Below are 20,839 nucleotides of genomic sequence, written 5' to 3'. Positions count from 1 at the left end.
GTAATGGCAAAGGTAAGACTATACAATAGAGTGGCAGAAAATGAAGTTAGGAAAACAGACCTGGCTCAGATTTTGTATGGCCTTGTACACTATGCTAAGGAGTTTTGAGAGGATTTGAGCTTTATCCAGATGCTGGGAAGCCACTTGAAGTTCCTAGCAGGGAAACCACATGATAAGACACGTACTTTAGGGGAAAAAAAAGTATTGTGACTGGTGTGGAGAATGGATTGTGTGAGAAAAAAAATGGAGACAGAGAAGACTGTTGAATTAGTCCCAGCAAAGGCCTGAATAAAAATAGGGACTGTTGCTAAGGCATTGAGGGAGGAGAGGTAGGAATACATTTAAAATATATTTAATTCAGGACTTCGAAGTAAATTAACTGTTAGTTAGTAATTAGGCATAGATGGTGAAGGAGAGTGTAATACCAAATTTTCTGACTTAAATGGCTAAGTGAATTAACAATCTCTGAGATGAGGATGTCATAACCAAGATTGGAAAAGAAGTGTATTTTGAGGGAAGAAAGAATGTAGTGACGTTAATTGAGAAAATGTCCGAGTATTCATGAGGGAATTGTAAGCTCAGGAGAAAGAATTGAAGGGCTGGGAGGGTAAAGAGAGTTCAGGTTAGGAATGCAAATTGTAGAGCCCTTGGAAAATAGATGGTACTTGCAGTAATGTTGCTAAATAAAATTGCCTAGGAAGAGCATGTAAAGTATAAAGTATTGAATAATCTTCTTTAGTTCCTCTTAAAATACTATCTCTTTGATGTGAAACATGTATAAACAGGAAAGTGTTCAATATTTAATATACTCACTCTTCTAAAGCAATAGCAAAATTAAGTAGGAATATATATATATATATGCAGTAGATATATATATATATATATATATATATATATATATATATATATATATATATATGCTGCCAGCATTAGCCACTTCACTATTTAATTTATTTATTGCTGCAGTAGGAAGTGGGGAATAGGTGAGCAAAAGAAAAAGAATATTAATAATGATCTAAATAAGTAACCTAAAGTTCTTGGACACAGTTGAAAATAAGATAATTCAGGAAAAGATAGTAAAATATAGTGTTAATAATATCTCTGATTGTTTTAAGAAGTTATATAGTTGGATAATAATGATAATAATGGGTTATGTTTATCTAATGTTACTAAGAGTACTATCAGGCATTCTGCTAAACACTTTATATGTATTAGTTTGCTTAATCTTCATTAGATGCTATTATAATTCCCAATTACATCATACAATATATGTATAAATGAAAGAACTGAGATTTGAATACTGGGCTCTCTAACTCCAAGGTACTTTCTCTTAATCACTGCTCTATACTTCCTGGCGCTGTTCATATTAAATACTTCTTAATTGTTAGGTTCTGTTTTCCTCATTGAGTATAAGAAGCTTGTCTACTATCACCACTTCTATTCAACATTGTACTAAAACTTCCAGCCGAGGGAATTAGATAACTAAAAAATAAAATAAAATAAAAGGCATTCAGGTGGAAAGGAAGAAATAAAACTGTCTTTATTCAAAAAACAACATAATCTTGTGTAGAGAAAATCCTAATAAATCCACTAAAAAATAAACAAAGAAAACCCTGCTAGAACTAATAAATGAGTTCAGCAAGATCACAGGATACAAGAGAAACATACAAATATTAATTGTATTTCTATACATTAGCAATGAACAGTCTGAAAATGAAGTTAAGAAAATAAGTACATTCTTAATAATGTCAAATAGAACAAAATGCTTAGTAAATTTAACCAGAGAAGTATAAGACTTACATGCCCAAAACTATAAAACAAAACTGAAATAAATTTAAGAAAGTCTAAACAAATTAAAATTCAGCCCATGTTCATGGCTCAGAAGTATATTGTTAAAATTGCAATACTCCTCAATCTGATCTACGAATTTATGCAATCCCTATCAAAATGCTGGATAATATGAAGAAATTGACAAGCTGTTCAAAAATTTATTTGGAAATACAAAGAATCCAATATAAACAATCCTAAAAAAAGAAGAAGAAAGTTGTAGGAGTCACATTGTCTGATTCCAAAACTTACTGCAAAACTAGAGTAGCCAAGAAAGTGTAGTACTGGCATAAGGACAAACATATAGGTCAATGAAACAAAATTGAGAGCTCCCCAAGAAAACAACCGTACTTTACAGTCAATTGATTTTTAACAAAGATGCCAAGAAAATTTAATGGGAAGAAGATAGTCTTTACAACACATAATACCGAAACGATTGGACATACACATGTAAAACAATAAATAAATACATTGTTTGGACCCTTAACTCACACCACATACAAAAAGTTAACTAAAAATGAATTGCAGACCTAAATGTCAGAGCTAAAACACTTAGAAGAAAATTTTAGAGTAAAACTTTATAATCTTGGGTTAGACAATGGTTTCTTAGATATTCCAGCGAGCAAAAGAAAAACAGACAAATTAAACATCAAAATTAAAAACTTTTATACTTTGAATGATACCATTAAGGAAGTAAAAAGATGACCCATAGAATGGGATAAAATCTTTGCAAGTCAAATATCCAACAAAAGTTTTATTCCAGAATATATGAAGAATTCTCACAAGTCAATAAGAAAAAGAAAAATAACCCTCTAAAATGGGCAAAAGAGTTAAATAACATTTTTCCAAAGAAGATATACAAAAGGCCAATAAGTATGTAAAGATTTTAAGGTCATTCATCATTAGGGAAATGCAAATCAAACCCAAAATGAGATACCACTTCACATACAATAGTATGGTTATAAAAAAATAAAATAAAATAAAAAATAAAAAACTATAACAAGTATTAATGAGGAGAAGGAGAAACTGGCACACTTGTACATTACTGGTAGAAATGTTAAATGATACAGCCACGTTGAAAAAGAGTGTGATAGTTCCTCAAAATATTAAACATAGAATTACCATATGATACAAGTCCACTCTTTGGTATTTACCCAGAAGAAATAAAACCAACATGTCCACACAAAGACTTGTACAGAGATGTTCACAGCAGCATTATTCACAATAGGCAAGAAGCAGAAACAACTAAAATGTCCATCAACTAATGAATGAATAAACAAAATGTGGTACATTCATCCTACAGAATATTATTCACTCAAAAAAAAAAAAGAAGAATGGAGTACTGATTCATACTACAACATGAATAAATATTTAAAAAATAATTCTCACTGAAAGAAGCCGAACACAAAAGGCCATATATTGTATCATTCCATTTACATTAAATGTTCAGAATAGGCAAGCCTATAGAGACAAAAAGTAGATCAGTGGTTGTCAGGCACTGTGGGAGAGGAGAATGAGGAATGACTGCTAATGAGTACGGTTTCTTTTTTTTTAGGGTGGAATTTAATTTTTATTTACAGGACACTGCAAGATATGAAATTCCACATAGAAATAAGAAGCCCATTGATAGGAACTGTTCAAGTATAATTTCATTGTAAAAAGTGCTATAATAACAAACTATATTTAAAAAGAGTTCTTAGTAGAGAAATAGTAAGACAAACTTATATCAAACCTAGTACACAACAAACAACTTTATACTTCAGCTGTATAACCTAAAAATTAAAGGTCCAAGGAGTGCCATCCTGATCTTAGAATGTATAGCCTTCAGAGGTAGTTTCTGGCACATCTTGATCTTCTTTTACAGAGAAATATTTCTCACTCAAGTTTAATGAAGTTTTACACATAGACTTATTTTCATGGTTTTATAGAGCTTCAATTTTGTTCAAACCTCCACATTCTTCAAATATTATACTAAATTTCTCAGTTTCACCTAGTTTCTCAGCAGCCTAAAAGATATTTGAAATAACATACAGAATAACCAGAATAATTTTGGTAGTTTTTAAAGTTAATGGGTTCATTAATGGTTCTATTATGCCACAATGAATGAGGAATATGATCTGTTCAACTGTCCCATCACATGTGTACTTGGTCACAGCCCATATGACTTCTTTTTGTGTCTTAAAGTCTACCTGAGAGAAAATACCAATGAGGACTAGGACTAATCCATAATTTACAAGTTGCTGTATCTGGTCCTGGCAGCCAGCTGGGATGTTTGATATTATTCATGTAGCTTACATCTGAATATTAGTTTTGGAATTCATTAGGATGCTGGGAAAGACTGCAAGTGCCCCTGCATCTATTACAATCTGCATCTGTTCATCTATTTCAATGACAATATTTCCTATGGTTCTTAGTGTAGGAGTCACAATTGGCAATTCAGTAGCTCCTAGGAGCTTCACAAATTGGGGCACAACTTCTATTTTCATGACCATTTCCATCTCTTCATTTAGACCATCAGTCGGTAGGAAATGGTCCAGCAGCTCTCTGCTACTTCCGGTTAATCATGATGCAGGAGACAAACTAAAGTAGGAAGAATTTGCTCATCAGCACCAAATAGGAGTGCAGGATTCTTGTTGAGACAAAGGTTTGAAAGTGTCCAGGTAACATTACATAAGTAACCACATGCTAAAGATGACATATTAGGAACTACAAGAAGAGCCAACAGTGAGTCAGCTGCACCATACTTGATAGCCAACTCAGAAAATTAACCCATCACCTGCAGTGTTTCCTAGAGCCCATATGGCTTGTTCACTGATGTGAGCATGGGGCCATGCCAATAGGGAAATGGATGCTGGGATAGCACCCCCATCTACTACAGCCTTGGTCTGTTCTGATGTTCTGGAAGTTGTCATGTTAGTGAAGGCCCAAGCAGATTCAAACTGAATGGTACTATGATCAGTTCTGCCCAAGAAGGACACAAATTTTGGAATCAAACTAGCCCAGATTATGTTGTCCATGGGTGGCTGATTTTCCCTAGAAAGCAGTTTTCCTGTAGCTTGAGTAGCTTGGAGCTGGCTTTCCAAAGTCACTCTCCTCTTCTGCAAAAAATTCCTTCACATCACTGCCAAACTGTCTTATCTCTATAGCTCATTCTTTTCAACTTTCTTGGCAAATTTGTCTTTTTCTTTTGTACTATTACATGTTGAAGTTTCTTAAGGCTCAGTCCTGTGTATACAAACTCTACAGTAGTCAAAGAGGAGACAAAAATAAATAAAATGTGTCAAGGGAAAGGGTTTCACACTAGAAAGCTCATGATTCATTTAGACTGTGACTACAACCCTGTTTCAGGGAGTTTTTACCATGCTGGAATGGGAACCCAAAGTTGTCAAAGTTTCAAAGTTTCAGAGAAGTTGGAAATTCAAATATTTATGTGAAATATTCTTATTTTTACATGTTAGTTCAATTTTTATTTTTAATGTTATCTTAGACTGACAGACTATGATAGGCCTATGAACTATCATCTACAATGTCTGCCCCAAATTCTCTCCACTTCTACAATTTCAATTGCCAATTCAACGCCAATATTTACTAAATTTGTATCTATATCCTAGATTTCTCCTCTAATTCATATATCCAGTCTCATAATCAACATTTCCATTTGGAGACCACAATGCACCTTGAACTCAACATGTCTATAGATCTCATGATTTCTCTCCTCAAAACTATTCCTTTTCCAGATTTCATAAGCTCAGTGAGTAGCACTATCATTTATTTCCTTGTCAAAACCAGAAATCTAGAAGTCTCTGTTAATAACTCCCTATCTCAACCTTCATATCCAAACTCTATGGTCTTATCTTCTAAGCATCTTGGTCTTCCCCTATTGGTCTTAATTCCTAAGCATATCTCAAATCTGCCCTCTCCTTTCAGCTGCTCTTTTAATTCCAGCTACTACCATTTCTAACCATCACAACACAATCTATTAGCTGATCTCTTTACATTCACTCAGCTTGAATTCAATTCGATCATTTATCAACACTGCATACAGCGTGATCTTTCCAAAACACAAAACCGATCACATGCCCATGCTTCCCCTCTTCCTCCAGCCACTTCAATAGCGTTCCATGTTTCCAAAATGTATAACACAGACTACAAGGCCCCATGCTTTGAAGTTTCTACACATCTCTTCTCCTGCATCTTCTCACAGTTACCCCCTCTGTCTATATTCCAGTCACACTCACACTGACCTTTTCAGCCCTTTAAATGTACCATATTCTCTTCCACAATGAACTATCTTAGACTAGCCAGCAACCAGCCAGCTGGCAGTTGACTGCAAATGCATGAGGGAGTCCAGCCAAGATCACCCAAGTCTGGCCTAGATTAGTCAGATCGGGAAGTCTATTCCAGCAGGCTGGTTGCTGGCTAGTCTAAGACAGTTTATCTCTGTTCACTTAGTCTCTCAGGCTCTAGCAGCCTAGCCAAGCATATTCATATGGCAGTTTCCCAAGAGCAATACAGGAAATGCTCAAGACCTCTAGAAGAGCAATAGTACAACTGTATATCACTTCTGCTTCATTCTACTGGCTACAAAAAGTCACAAAGCCAGTCCAGATTCAAGGATAGAGAGACTCCATCACTTGATGGAGGGAGCTACCAAATCAAAAGTGTGTGGTTACAGGGAATTGTGGCTCTTTTTTGCCATCTATCATACCATTTATTGGATAGCCAGTAACTTACGGCATGATATGGTATGCATAAGTGAGCTAGGACAATAAGATACTTACTTTTATGAACCTAAATGCAAAAACACAAGGAGACTGAACAATGAAGCCTGAGAGCTGAAGCTGAAAAGAGTCAAGGAGGATGATTACAACAGGTCCCATACCAAACAAAATTATAACGGGGCTAAAGCTCTAAGTAAGCAGAGGAAATTAATAGAGAAAAAAATGGCTCAGATACCTTTCTTGTGATGCAGAATGATATAGAGATGCCATGAGAGAAATGCTGAGAAAGAACCTGAGACAGATGGAGAAAGAAGCTGGAAACTAGAGTTGTTTTACTTCCGCTCAATCTTCTAGTCTCAGTTTCAATTCATACATAGCCCTGCAATAGGCACCAGTTTTATTCAGGCTGAGTTCTTTGCAACCGAAAGTCTAACCAGATCTGTTTATGAGAAATGTATGTGCAATCTTTTCCTTTTCTTTTTTCTTTCTTTATAAAAAGAACTATGCTACCCACTCACCTATGATTCCAAAATTTTTTTTCTTTGAATGCGTGAATGAAATTTATGACTGAAAACAACAAGAATTTGAGAATACAGCTTTAAAATAGTACTGTACATTGAAAATATGCAAGTGACAAAATAAGGTTGATTTTAATGGGAGAAAATTCTGTGAATTCCTATGTTCATATTCAGCTTCACTCTGTAAAGGGTCAGTGTTCATGCATGGGTATACATGAGATATCCCTTTAAGTCTATCTTGCTATTCTCCAATGTTTTCCATTTGAAAACCACTGATACAAAGAAACATGGACTTCATTACCAGATGCAAACATTGCAATCTGCATGAAGAAAATTGTATTACAAGCTAAATATTACCCATTTGTATTTGCAGCCCAGTTACAGTCCACTAAATTCTAAGTACTTTTTTTTCCAGGCAAAGCTATATTGCATTTCAACTCTCTTGTTAGAAACCGATGCTAGGAACTGACAAGATAATAGGATGGAGAAAGTTTTCAGATCTCATTTACAGGAGATGGGAGAAGGGTCAGTTTCCTGGGTAATGAAGCATTGTCTGGTTGCCCCTAAATCACTCCAAACTCTGCCTGGTACCCAGAGGCTTAGAAAGCATCGCATTATCACCATCCTTCAGAGAATTATTCTAACACCTTAATAAAGAAAAGTCATAATAAATGACCTGAGAATTAGGAGACACAAATGTCAAACTTCAAATTGTGATTTTAAAAAAATAATCTACCATCCTCTTTGTAAGAGAGAAATACTTGCAATATATAGAAACAACTTTTAATTTATATCTAACACCATATCTTTTTGTCTAATTTGTTCTTTTTCAAACTAATGTGTCAACTTGTTGCTAACAAAAACACAGAGGAAAATAAAGGTGCACTGTTCCTTCCCTCATTCCAATTCTTCTTTCATAGCTCTATTCTTCAGTATGTAGATATCTTCTCTTTACCCTTATCTTTTAAAACAGTGTCTGATCCTGTGAGTTATGTGTTCGGCTCCCCTGGGAATTTAGGGAACATAATGTTGACGATTAATAAAAAAGAATGTAGTCCATAATATCTATATTTAAATTTAAGCATCATATAGCTGTCTTTAGTCCTGTATGTGGTTCAGTTAAGCTCCCACAGAGGGCCCTGCCATTTTGAAAGACAGAGGCATTTAGAGAGCTCTCAAGATTTCTGGAATGACAATTATATACTATGATGGGCACCTAGACAAGCGACTTGCTTCTCAGGCTCACAAGCATCCGCAAATATAAGGAGAAACAATATCTATGCAAATATCACAATATTCCAGAGAGAACGACACAATAAAAAAACATATGAATTAGTCCAGAAATTTCCACTCCACAAAAATTCCTACAGGTCCAAAAGTCTTTACCCAGCCCTTCTAAACCTTTATATTTATAAAGCATTGAAAATCAGAAGTCTTAATAAATACTATATGAACTGTCATTGTGGGCCATGTTTTACATGTTATTAAATTTCTGACTTGTGTGATCTTGATTTACTTGAAACCTGATCTGTGAGCCTAGGCTAATTTATAGTGACTAATTCATCATTCATGTCCTTATTGATTCTGAAAAGCTACCCCAACCTTCCTGATAGTTTACTTCACACCAGCTCTCATGAATTTCTCTATTCATGCAAACATTCCTTTGGATTTCTTTACAGATTTGTGTGCATGACAGAGGAAAGAAATGATTTTATTTTATTATGTTAAATATTTTCAATTAAATTTATTGGGGTGACTGGTAAATAAAATTATATAGGTTGCAAGTGTATAATTCAATAACACATCATATGTATATTGCATTGTGTGTTCATCACCCAAAGTTAAATTTCCTTCCATCACCATATATTTGACCCCTTTACCCTAATCTACCTCTCCCCTCCCCCTATTCCCTCTGGTTACCACTAAACTGTTATCCATGTCTAAGAATCTCTGTTTCTTTGTCAGCTTTGTTTGTTGCTTTCAGTTTTATATCCCACATGTAAGTGAAAGCATATGGTTCTCAACTTTTTCTGTCTGACTTATTTCACTTAGCATGAAAATCTCAAGATCCATCCATGTTGCTGCAAATGGCAGTATTTCATCTTTTCTTATGGCTAAGTAATATTCCACTGTATATATGTAGCACATCTTCTTTATTCAATCATCTACCAAAGGACACTTCAGTTATTTCCATGTCTTGGCCATCGTGAATAATGCTGCTCTGAACATCAGGTTGCATATATCTTTACAGGTAAATTTTTCAAAACGTTGGGGTAAAAACCCAGAGGAGGGATTGCTGGGTCATATGGTAATTCTATTCTTATTTTTTGAGAAACCTCCATACTGTTTTCCATAGTGGCTGTACTAATTTGCAGTCTCATCAGCAGAGTATGAGAGTTCCTTTTTCCCCCACAACCTCTCTAACATTTGTTATTACTTGTCCAGTTGATGATAGCCATTCTAGTAGGTGTGATGTAGTATCTCATTGTGGTTTTGATTTGTGTTCCCCTAATAGCTAGTGAAATTGAGCACCTTCAAATATGTCTGTCGGCCACTTGTATGTCTTCTCAGAAGAGTCTGTTCAGATCCTCTGCCCATTTTTTTAATTTAATTTGTTTTATTACTGTTGAGTTGTATAAGTTCTCTGTATATTTTGGATATTAGGCTCTTATCAGAGGCATTGTTTGCAAATATCTTTTCCCATTCAGTTTGTTGCCTCTTTGCCTTGCTGATGGTTTTTTGTTCTGTGCAGAAGCTTTTTAGTTTGATACAGCCCCATTCATTATTTTTGCTTTTACTTCCCATACCTTTGAGGTCAAATTCATAAAATCCTCTTTAAGTCCAAGGTCCTTGATTTTAGTTCCTATGTTTTCTTCTATACAATTTATTGTTTCAGGTTTTATATTCAGGTCTTTGATCCATTTTGAGTTAATTTTTGTATATGCTGACAGATAGCAGTCTCGTTTTATTTTTATTTTTATTTTTATTTTTTGCATGTGGCTTTCCAGTTTTCCCAGAATCATTTATTGAAGAGGCTTTCCTTTCCCCAGTGAATGTTTTTTGGTTCCTTTGTCAAAAATTATTTGCCTATATATACAGGGGTTTATCTCTGGGCTCTCGATTCTGTTCCATTGGTCTGTGTGTCTGTTTTTCTGCCAATATCATGCTATTTTGATTATTGTCACTTTGTAGAATAATTTGAAGTCAGGCAGAGTGATACTTCCAGCCTTGTTCTTCAGGATTGCTTTGGTTACTCATAGTATTTTGTGCTTGCATACAAATCTGATGATTTTTTGTTCTGTGTCTTTAAAAAATGCCATTGGGATTTTGATGGGGATTGCATTAAATCTGTATATTGCTTTCGGTAATAAGGTCATTTTAACAATGTTGACTCTTCCAATCCATGAACATGAAATATCTTTTCATTTCTTTGTGTCTTCTTCAATTTTTTTTTTTTAAAAACGTCTCAGAGATTTCAGTGTATAGGTCCTTCACGCTTTGTTAAATTTATTCCTAAGTACTTTATCATTTTTGTTGCAATTGAAAAAGGATTTTTTTTCATATCTTTTTCTGAAAATTTATTGTTAGCGTATAGGAATGCTACGGATTTTTGTATATTGATTTTGTATCCTAAAACTTTACTGTATTTGTTTATTGTTTCTAATAGTTTTTTAATGGAGACTTTAGGTTTTCCCTAAATATAAAAAATTATTTTATCTGCAAAAAGTGACAATTTGACTTCTTCATTCTCAATTTGTATGCCTTTCATTTCTTTCTCTTGCCTGATTGCTCTAGCTAGGACCTCCAACACTTTATTGGATAACAGTGGTAATAGGGGACAGCTTTGTCTTATTCCTGATCTTAGCGGATAGGTTTTAATTTTTCACTATTAAGTATGATGTTAGCTGAGGGTGTATCGTATATGGCTTTTAGTATTTTGAAGTACTTCCTTTATATACCCATTTTATCAATTGTTTTAGTCATAAATGAATGCTATATCTTTTCAAATGCTTTTTCTGCATCTATTGATAGGATCATATGGGTTTTTTAATTTTTTATTTTGTTTATGTGGTATATCGCATGAATCAATTTAAGTATGTTAAACCATCTCTGTTTTTAAGAGAGACCAAAGTAACATTTGCCCGGCCATGATAGAGTGGGGGAAAAAGATTCACATATATGCACGCATGCCTGTGAGGTCTCATATGCTAAGGTATGTAGCATACAAGAGAGAATATTAACTTTCTTTTCTTTCTTAAGAGAAAGACTTTAGTGAGCCTGACTTGAATTTAACTCTTTAGTTCCATTTGTACTTTACAATTTAATGGAAATATTGGCATTATTATTACTAGTGGAACCACTAAAATACTGTCATAAGCTTTGTAATATTTCCATGGTTGCTGTTTCTCATTTGTAATATCCCCTTTTTATTGCTACATATTTATCAGCATGAAAATTCTTAAAATAAAAAAACTTGTTTCCTGTGTTCTGGCAAAGTAGAAAAGTAAAGAGGGAGTGAGACCTGCTCCTGGTATTCAAAGTTATAAGAGAAAGAAAAAGGAGATATGCAGAGCCTGCCTGGTCAGGAGGAGCCGGGCTTGGCCAGAGGAGGGACTCTGGGACTAAAACATGAAGGTCTATGAGATGTTCTACAGTAACTGGGTTCACTCTATATTCACAACATTCTTCTCACAGTTATCTCAGACACAGAAGCACTGACCAGCAGGTTCTCCAGAGAAGAAAGCAGTAATGAAGATATTCTTAAGATGGAGAGAAGCAACTTAATGTGCCCCTGGCACACTAGCAGACTGGTTTTGTTTTGCTTGTTTGTTTTTTTTGTTTTTGTTTTTGTTTTTTGTTTGATCTTGTTTGTTGATATACTTTGATTACATTCGGATTTGGGATTTGGGTTTGGATTTGGTTTGATTTGGTTAGGGTGGCAGTTTTAATTCTATTCTTTCACTTCTAATGTGCAAACCAGTTCACAGGTTTGTTCCCAACTTTCCTGCTGTCTAATTTTTTATATTCTCTCTTATTTACCCATTTTCTCTACCAGTTCTCAAAATCTATAATGATGATAAATACATCTTATATTTATATGGCATTTAGTATATAAGTACTTACACATGTCATCATTTAAACCTTATGATAACCTTATGCAATATATATTATTGTCACCATTTTACAAATAAAGAAAATAAGATTAAAATCAAATACTTTCTTTCCAGTTCTGTAACATCTGACATTATTAGGCACTTGTAAAGAGCAAAGCTTTGTGCTAGGCACTATATCTGCACTCTCAATTCTCACAACATCCCAGAGAAGTAGGCATTATCAATTCCACTTAAGTTACAGATGAGAATACACATGCTCTAGCAAGATTAGGTAACTTGCCCAGTATCACAAAGTTAGTAACTGGTATAGCCAAAATTTTCCTGAGGTTACAAAACCACTAAACAGCAGAGCCAACACTAGAATCCAGGTTTTCTGATTCTGAATCAGGGGTAAATCTATTACTGTTCTTTTATTTCTACTTCAAGCTCTGTATCAAGGCTCTGTATCTTTTGTTAAAACATTCTAAAATAAAGGTATGGAAGACATTAAAATAAAAAGAAATATTTTCTCTAGTGGTTATGCTTACCACATTAGAGCACAAAGAGTTAAAAGACCCCACTGAAGCTGATTCATCCCATAGTTTATCTAGTGTTATAAAAATGAAAGACTCCTACAGTTTCCTGGCTTTGCTGTCTTAGAGATGAAATGCCCTCAGGGTTCATAAATAGGTTTTGTTCTTTTGGAGTGCTCGATATTCCAAAGTGGTTTTTTTTATCTCTAAAATATTAAGTAAACAGTGCAAAGTACTTAAATGGGCTCTGGGGTTACCTCTCGTTTGATTCTGGCCCTTCAGCAAAGCTATTGAAATATAGATCTGGAGAACTCATCAAAAGAAAACCAAATTCACAGCTTTCTTTAAATATTTTATAGCCTAATGTTTTAGTGTTTCACCTGCCTGCTGCCTCTGCTGGTTTATGAGCAGCTGTCACTAGCACATGGATTGTGTTGCCCGCATGGACCCCGCATCCACAAAAGCAAGACCCAACAGCAGGAGACTGGCCAAAGAGAGGCAGGCTTGACACCTGCCTGCTGCAGCCATCTTTTCTTTTTTGACTTCCCCTCAGTAGGGAAACACATCAGGAGCTGCTTGAGATAAACAATAATTTGCCAGGTTTTCATCATCCCCTCTAGCAGCAGCATCCACAAGGAGCACTTAACACTGCATGGAGAAAATGGTTCCCAGCCACCAACTTCCTCCCTGGAAGCAACCAACCATTTCACAAATGGGGACCTGGAGAGTAGCAGGGACGACTCAGCTCAGACTCATCCTTGCTGCTGGGAAGAACAAAAACAGCCACTTGAACACTTAGTTTGCCATCAGTATGTGGCAGTAGCATCATCATCCATACACGAAGGCTTTTTAATAGCAATTCTAAGTGAAACTCCAACACATTCCTCACCCACCTGAACTTCTGGAGTTTCAAGAGCAAAATCAGTCAGGAGATTTATTTTTAAGACATGTCCTACACTCAATAAAGGAAAAAGCAACTAAAAAGCATTTTGAAAACTAGCAGGCACATTAGCGGGTACACATGCCCTCCCCCTGCCACACACACACACACACACACACACACACACACACACGTTACGATTTTTTTCCCAGATCCCAGCAATAGCTAACATCAATGTAAGCCCCTAAAATAGGTTTTTACGGTAGTTCAGAGAATCTGAACTCCACATCTCTTTCTGCTTTTCCAAAGATCTGAGCTACTATAACACAGGTAAGGGAGAGAAAACGCAGAGACCTCATATCCACAGCCATTTCTCCTCTTCTCTGAAACCAATATGTGCTCTAAAGGGTTCCCAGTTAGCCTAGAAACAGGTGAGACTTGGATCCATCTGTCATGTGGAATTGCGTCACAGACCCTGGTATCTCTTTACCTCTACTGATTTACATGAAGGAATGGGAGCCTCAAAGGCAAATAATTCAAATATGGTCCAAGATTAGAGTCAGACATAAACGGCATGTCTGGCAAATAAAAGTGAGAAGATAGATAAGGGAAACTACGTGGAAGCACTGTAGAGTCCCTAGGAAAGAAATCATTCCAAGCGAAGAAGATATCTGGCATGATGAATAAGACTTATCAACAGCCTAAAGTTTAGAGGAAAGTGGCATTATAGCTACCTCAAAATAGCCATTGGAACTTGCCTGTACCAAGAAGAAAATGAGAGAAAATCAGCCTAGAGATCCAGCAGAGTACCATGGCCATCCAGGGCAGAGTGGATGATGTGGTACCCACTAGAGCAGTGACAGCGGTCATTGACCCGTAAGCATTTGTGAAACACCACCTAGAGACCCACTGAGAAGACTAGAGTCTGAAGAAACTCAAATTAGTGTTGGGGGTTATCCAGCCAGCAAAAATCTGGAACTGCATCTTAATAGTATCATATTTATACCTTCTGGATATTGCAGGTTATTGAAGCACAATTATTCAAACTGCAAATACTTATTTCTAAAAGGTTATAGCTACCCACTCTAGAAATATAATAGCTACGTGAATTCCCAGCATGAATTTCATATAGGAGCCTTCCTATATTTTTGCTGTTCTGAGTTCTTGTTGAATCCCCAACAATCCTTTCAGACAGTTAGTGTCTGAAGTATTGATGTATACAATACTATCTAAAGCCCAAGTTAGTATTAACACAAATATCTCCTTAGGCTAACATGATTGACCCTTTTGGATCCTGTATTTGCAAATCTTGGCCTTTTACCTTAACTGCTAACTGAAATTTTCAAAAAACAATGAAAATGATAAAGAACACATAGTTTTGCTTTTAATGAAAATGTTTTCGAGCTTACTTTATTTCTTGATCAAGTCTTTTGAGATATGAAATCACAGAATTAATATACTCTGCAGCCCAAATATTTTGTCACTATGCTTTCCAAGTAGATAATAAAAGAATTGGAAAAGGTTTCAAACTTATGTTAAGAAGGTGTACTCACCCCATATTTCTGTCCCCTTTACAAAAAAAAAAAAAAAAACCCTTGAAAGAACAGCCTTCACTTCTTTTCTTCTCATTCTTTCCTGGATGTACTCCAATATGTTCTGTCTTACAAATTGTGTTGACAAATCCAATGTCAATTCTTAGTCCTTATTTTACTCAGCCTGTGAGTATCAATCGACACATTTGTTCACTCTTTTTCTGACTCCCAAATTTATTTGTCTGGTCTGGGCTTCTACCCTGAAGACCAGATTCATGTATTCAACTACCTATTTCACTTCTTCACTTGATAGCTAAAGCATTTCATACTTAACATGAACAAAACCAGTCTTCATTTCTTTCTCTTCCATCCTGTTCCCTCCCTCTCAGTTTTCCCCAATCTCAATAAATGTCAAAAATTTTGGAGTCTCCTTTGACTCTCTCTTTTTTTCATGCCGCATTATCAAATCTATCAGCAAGTTCTATTTGCTTGACCCAAAATATGTCCAGAATCTGACCAATTCTTACCACTTCCATCACTGCTAACTTGGTCTAGGTTTCCATCAATCCTTATCTAGATAATTGAAATAGTCTCCTAATTGATCTTCCTGTTTCCACTCTCTTGTTTTCTAACAGTGTCTTTCCACACAGCAGTCACAATGCTTCTGTTACAATGCAGTCAGATCATGTCATTTCTCCACTCAAAATCTTTGCACAGCTTTCTATCTATCACAGTAAAATCCAAAGTTTTTATTACTATATCTACAAGGCCTGGCCTAATTTGGAGCTCACTATCTCTTTGATGTCATCTCCTACTACCCTCCTTTCTTTTGCTGTAGCCATGCTGGCCTACTTACTGTTCCTCCAACACCCAAAATATGCTCCCATCTCAGAGCCTTTGCACTCACTGTTCCCACTACCTGGAGTTACCTTCTCTTTCCTACCCCTTACCTGGTTTTGCTTCTCCTTCAGAGCACTAGTGATCACCTGACATAATTATTTGCACTCTCCCCCCATTAGAATGTATACTCCATTAGAGCAAGGATATTATCTGCTTTCAATACTGATATATGTCCATCACCCAGAACATTATCTCACTCTCATATCATATTTCATCTCCTCTAAGATGTGTTTTTTAGAGATTTTCACATCTCTAAATTGGGGGTGCATCTTGTAGTTCATGTAACAGTGGTCTGTATTATCATTAACATCTTAGAAAAATGGCATTGGCATTCAAAACACATTTTGAATGAATAAATAAATCCCATTTATTATGTTTTTAGAAGTGTTGAGCTCAGGCTCTTCTGCAAAAGGCTACTGAATTATAATTTAGTATATAACTTAATCTAATGATTTTGAATGTTTATCTGATTTATATTGAAATAGGGGTTACAGAAAGAAAAAAACTAGATTAAAAGTGTGAAGGAAAGGGAATTGTCAAATTGAAACAGCCTAGCGTAAGAAAGAGACAATACAAGCAAGAGAATCACCAGAACTTTTTTAAAAACCTAAAGTAATTAATCAAACAAACTGACATGACTCACTAGTCCCTGAAGGAAAAAATTTATTAACATATAAAACAAAAATTATTCATAATGGTAACCTGAGACTTAGTTATCACAAAATGAATAAAATATTTTGTATGCTCAGTTCAAGCAGAAAAATAGTACATTTGTGTTAGGTTTCCTTCAAAAATGGTTAGAATAAAAATAATTAATTTGACTTTTAAAAGTGATAAAAGTTAATAATCTGGAACATTCATTTCAGTGGCACATTTATGATTCTCTCAATGATGTCCATCAGTGCTCTCTGTTCATTCGAACCACATTTCACAATCCCATAGTAGAAGAAAATCTGGGGTATTGCAGATTTATAAAACCTTTTTACATGAATTCTAATGTAACATTTATTTTGACATATTCTCTGAATTGAAATGTGTTGGAACAAAACATCATTTTGCTATGCTTACATATTACATGTCTTTGTAAGTGAATAAAATGTATCTTTATCCACCTTGTGTGCTTCATGTAAGACAATGAAGGAAAAATATATTTTCATAATTTTCTAATTGGAATTCTCTCTTTCCACTCTTGTTTATACACCCTGTCATGTATATCTTCAGAAATTTATAAAAAGTTTTATCAACATAAGAAAATAAAGTGAAAGTCAAGTCAATAGAGAAATATATAGTTGTGAGAGGGAGGTAGGTTTTAGTTTGGGGCAAAGCTAAGATTATCTTATTGATTTCAGCTCCATATAAATGTAATTTATTAATGTGGGTTTGTGCTATTCACATAAAGTAGGCATATATTATCAACAAAGCTAATTTCCCACATCTCAGTTATTAAAATATTCATTCCTTGGTATTTGATCTCAAAATATATAATAAAAATAATTCATTCATCAAAATGGGAATGATTACTACTGTTATATCTTATTTTCGCTAAATCACATATTGTACAATAAAATATATTACTTCTTGAATAATAAAAAATATTGAAATGTTAACTTTATGTAAGATTTTTAATCCTTTCAACTTCAGTTTCTCAGTTGTTATGTAAGGATAGCAATTCCTAAACGATTAATTATGACAAAATAATGTTTTAATGCCAGTAAAGAAATCTGAATGTCTATTACATAGAGTTTAATCCCTATTATTAGTATTATTAAATTTATTGTTGTTATTATTAATGAATTAGAAATAAAGACAAAGAATTTAACAAAATCTCCCCTTGGGCTGTTTCCATGAAGACTCTTGAGTGTGAACAGGGGTGGAAGGCTGACCCCTCACTTAAATAATGGAGAAATGAGAAAAAAGACTGTGGAGAATTCACTGCATTAGTTATTTATCCCCTTCTTGTACACCTACTTTGTAGAGCCCTATAACTTTGTAATGATTTCCCACTCTGGGCAGGATGCTCTGTCCCACTCTGGCTTCTGAGCTTGACCAAGTGACTTGCTTTAGCCAATGGGATGTTAGCCAGCAGAAGCTTGAAAAAGCACTTACACATTTCCACTTATTTTATTTCTCTGCCTTTGCTACGAGCAAATACTCGGGCTAGCCTGCTGGAGGATGAGACAGAGAACAGACTGTCCCAGCTAAGAGGCCTTTATAGACCAGACAACAAGCCAACCAACACCCAAATATACATGAGATCTCAATCATGATTGGTTATTACATAAATTACCCTGGCCAAGACCAAAAGAACCACCCAGTTCACCTGAAATCTCAAAAGGTATATATTATTTTACATTGAGTTTTGGGTGTTTGCCACCCAGCATTATTGTGATAGTAGATAACTGGTATGGAAATTTATATTGGACTGAGTGGAAACAGTGAAAAGAATGATACTCCAGATCTTTGTTGGTGAAAAATATTAAAGTGATATGCAGTAAAACATTAAAAGTATCAAGGGCCTGGGTGCTGGCTTCTAATGCAGTTAGGAATGAAGGACGATGTCCCACTCCAAGATCAGTCTTGGAAAATCAAAGGGATGAATCGAATGGTGGCAGCTTGAAAGAAGAAAGGAAACCAAGCAGAAATCCTGAGTATGTATCAAGTAGGAAAAGGAGAAGGGGGAAATTAGCCTGGCCCTGAAAAAGAATTGTAGGTTTGACAGAAGAAAGCCCCAAATTGTTCCCCAGTATTCATTCTGAAAGATTTTTCATGGATCATTCTAATTTTTCAGTCAGGCAAATACCATTATTTTTTTTTTTAGATGCTCTGTCTCTCATATTAGCCTCCTACTTTCATCATCAAAATCCTAAAGGCTTTCTTCCTTCTCACTTTACTATTGCAAAATAACCTCTTTTCTGGCCTGACCTGGGTCACTGTCCCATTTTGAAATCCACCATTAACGCTGCTACCAAATGTTTTTTAAAATAAGTTCAATTATATATCTTTGTTATCTAAAAATCTGTAATGACTAATTGCCTATTAAATTACTTATGCCTGGATCACCCTTTTATCTAAGATTCTCCACAGAATAGCTACAACCTTTCATTCCAGTATGGATTAATAGATGGAGGAACAGATGGATTGATAGATATAGACAGAAAGACAAATAGACAGATAGACAGACAGGTTGACAGGCAGAGAGAGGTATACAGACAGACTGGCTCAAATTAAATTGTTAGCCACCAGGACAAGTTGATTTTACCTCAGGGGTTAGAAATGTGACTTAGTCAGGGTGGCTTTATATACATATTTCTGAGTTCTGAGAAGCATCGAGATTGTAATTGAGTAATCTTAACCTTGACTTCACACTGAAATCACCTAGAGAAATTAATAAATACTGATACTTGGATTCTAGATTAATTGGTATGATAATCAGGATTTTTTAAGCTACCTTGGTGATTTTAATATAAGAACAATTATAACTGAACTATGCTAGAATATTTTTTTCTTCCTAGTCTTAATAAAGGTGCCTTGCCTTAACATACATCCACTTTTTATTGTACAATGCAGTGAGAGGTACTTATAAGTAAGTTTCACTTATAAGTAAATTTCATTGTGTTGGTATCTATAGAACAGAAATGTGGACTGTGCACTCTATCTCTACTCTCTACTCTGAACTGGAATTATTTTGTAATGATGGCAAGAGAAAAAAATGAGAATTTTGCTGCCACTGGATGCAAACTGATGGAGTCCGTGCAATGAGAGTAGACTTCAAAGAAGCCAACTGATTGGGTGTCAAGTGACAACTGTCCCCACCTGTGTAAAAGTGGCTGACTTAGCACATCTAAGAGCTGCCTGCTCTGTACAGATAGACCATGTTTTGTTTTGTTTACCCCATCACTGCTTCATATGCAAATTCAGACATCAACATAGCAGTTTAATTCCACTTGCAGACACATCTTAAAATAGGATCTTAGTGGTTTGAATGAGAATCCAAGGTTTCTGATTAGAAATAGTCACTTCTCAAAGGGCAAGCCTAACCATTCTTTTCTCCAGATGATGTCAACCCCCAGAGGGACAAATTCAAAGGATGAATGACTGTTATTAGAATATGTGGTTCTAGTTTGGGTTTTTCAGCTCACCCTTTTATTGTTCTCTCCAGTTCCCAGCTGGAATTGACACAAAAGCTTTTTGGAAGGAACTTGGATCATACCACCATAGTAAGAAGGGCATTGCATGGTTGGTTAATCCCCTACCCCATGCCCTTAATGTGACCTTAAGAAGCTCAAGCTGCCACTGTCTTGGCCAGCTCTTTTTTGAAGTAGTAAAAGGTGCCTGACTTTTGAGAGTTTGTTGTATCTTCTACATCAAATGAACAGCAGAAAAGATGACTTTTTCAACTACTCATACATGGTCTTTGATCTACATGATTACAACTACTTTGATCCTAAGAGGTAGCCTCACTCTTTAACTTTTACGAAACCCTCTGTGCTAAAACTACCACCAAGTTTCCCAGGCGGCAGGACCAGGGATTCATTTAAGTGACGTCCCGTGTTACACTCTCAGCCTTCCTATATTTGAAAAGTGACTCATTCCTTCAACTCCCCCCGACCTCAAAGCAACTTTTTTGTCCCCAAGAACTTTCTCATCAATATTTAGAGCAGCCTCTTTTTCATCCTTTATCTAGTGTCTGGGAGCCAAACCCACAGGTCCAAAGTCCCCACAGCCACCTTGATGCAGGACAGGGCATATTTTCTCAAGTTGGGTGGGGGGAGACTCAAGCCCTACCCTGAGAAAGAAGAGGATTCTTGGTGCAATGTAAGGAAGCATTCAAACAC

General features: G+C 35.5%; 1 pseudogene; it reads right to left on the bottom strand.

Annotated features, from left to right (window-relative positions):
* Positions 1 to 3,635: 3,635 nt before the first annotated feature.
* LOC105303438 lies at positions 3,636 to 6,707 on the bottom strand (annotated as a pseudogene).
* Between the last annotated feature and the right edge of the window lie 14,132 nt (positions 6,708 to 20,839).

This window comes from Pteropus vampyrus, unplaced genomic scaffold, assembly GCF_000151845.1.
Source record: "Pteropus vampyrus isolate Shadow unplaced genomic scaffold, Pvam_2.0 Scaffold10, whole genome shotgun sequence".
NCBI classification, from domain to species: domain Eukaryota; kingdom Metazoa; phylum Chordata; class Mammalia; order Chiroptera; family Pteropodidae; genus Pteropus; species Pteropus vampyrus.
The sequence above is the reverse complement of the archived record's forward strand: the minus strand, read 5'-3'. Positions and strand labels throughout refer to the sequence as shown.